The sequence below is a fragment of the Oryza sativa genome, chromosome 4 (assembly GCF_034140825.1).
Source record: "Oryza sativa Japonica Group chromosome 4, ASM3414082v1".
Lineage (NCBI taxonomy): Eukaryota > Viridiplantae > Streptophyta > Magnoliopsida > Poales > Poaceae > Oryza > Oryza sativa.
The window spans coordinates 15,899,346-15,901,360 of NC_089038.1; positions in this window are offsets into that span (position 1 = coordinate 15,899,346).

A 2,015-nucleotide genomic window follows, 5' to 3' on the forward strand; every position below is an offset into this window, starting at 1 on the left:
CAAATGAAAAGGCTTCAGGGGGCTCTTAGGGTTTCTATTTGGCTTGTCCTACGGCCAAGGTCGGCTCTGATACCAACTTGTCACGCCCAGAAATTCTCGAATAGAATTCCAAGCAGAATGTGCATTATAACCCCTGTCCAGGACCGGCCAAGGTACACAAACAACAAAGTTGACATACAGATCCACGTCTTACAAACATAATAAAAGTCTTACATAAATAAAGCGGAAAATTAAAGATAACTGGAGCTAAGCCTTGACTTGGATTGCAGCGGGAACACCACTCCATAGGCATCCTCGACGGCACGGACGAAGCCTACTCCTCTGAGAAACCACCACTAACGCATACTCGAACTCTGAGGGTTGGGAGATAGAGCAAGACTGAGTACTACCCACTGTACTCAACAAGTCATACCGGAACGGAGGGTATGATGCAATATATAACCAAAGGAAGGCTAAAGGGGATCATTTGCATAAAGCTAGCATTTATAAACAGTAGTTGAAAATAGTAAAACAGTTGTAATAATTAATCAATATTAACCATCCATTGTCCAACGCTACACCGCATTGCAACAGGCCCAACCAACCACCTGAACTAATCAATTCCATTAGACTAAGCTAGGGTGAGACTAATCACGGTGAATCTGGTTGACCGCCCATAACCACGGGCACGGCTATTCGAATAGTTTTACTCTGATCAGAGATGGACAACTGTACCCAAAAGACACAGCCCCACGACATGTTTCCGTGCGCCGGCATGCCACCACAACATACCGGAAAGAGGCCGTGACAGGACCCTTCGCATAACCTCCTCTAACCAAACACACCACACCTCAGGTTTCACCCCCACTCCTCGCAAGGCATCGGGCAGTCCCCTCTCGTGCCTAGGTGAATCGGAAAGCCGCACAGGCTATCGCAGGGCCCATCCGAACTCCATCACGCTCACCCTTGCCTGGATGCGTCAGCTAGAGGAAAGCTACACTACAAGCCCAGCCGTTGCCCATGCTGGTTTGTGGTAAGTATGGTAAGTTTTTCCAGGACATCCCACGAACCGGTCCTTAATTTCCATGGGTGCGACCATCAAAACCATGCACCCACAGCGCACCATTTAGTATATTTTAGTTAACCAACACCAGAGCGGTGGTTATAGTCCAACACCAATCTAGAATCTGAAATCTATGCATTAATGTAGTTCCCCTATTATGTGCTAGTTGAGCTAAGCATGGCTAAGCAATCCCTAACCCAACATCTAATCATGTTATAACCCCAAGCTAACAAAGGAACAAGGTAACAAATAGTATGGCTGAGACAGTAGGTATTCATCCCATGGTATCATACTGATACGTCAGGTATATGTGCAACATTCGAATTTTGTTATTGGAGTAGAATAATAAATTGGCATGAAATAGATCGAAATGGATTTCATTCTCTTTTATTGTCCATCAGATGTATATGTGATTTACGAAACAAAATCACCAGCTGTATACTGATTTATGCAATCAGTATCCAGGTCTTAATGGAGATATTCATATAAATGGTAAGAAATGATATTCTGAAAGGTACCACTTTCATAGCTGTATCTATATCCATAAATACAATCTTTATACATGGTGATTCCTTTCAATTTTTGCCGCCCTACCAACTCAAGGCCGCCACTACAGGTGACAATAAATATCAGGGCCGGATGACTTTGTTCTTCTCATACGTTCTATCCTCTGGTTTTTGTCACCAACAAGAATTTCGGCTTTTCAGTTCCTACTGTTGAATCTTATCGGCGACGACGTTCAGGTATGTGCTCCATCTATCCATGTTTTTCTGATATGTGTTCAACGCTACTGGGGTACTACTCAATATATTCCTCTATTTATGTTCATGCAGACAGATCATATGGACAAGATGAACACTGCAGCTCGAAGCCAGGAGATCAAGCAGGGATTGTGGAAGTATAGCGACGAACGTTGTCGTTGGCACACTTTCAGTTCAGTCCAAGCAAATGTGCACTCTGCGTACATGCGATC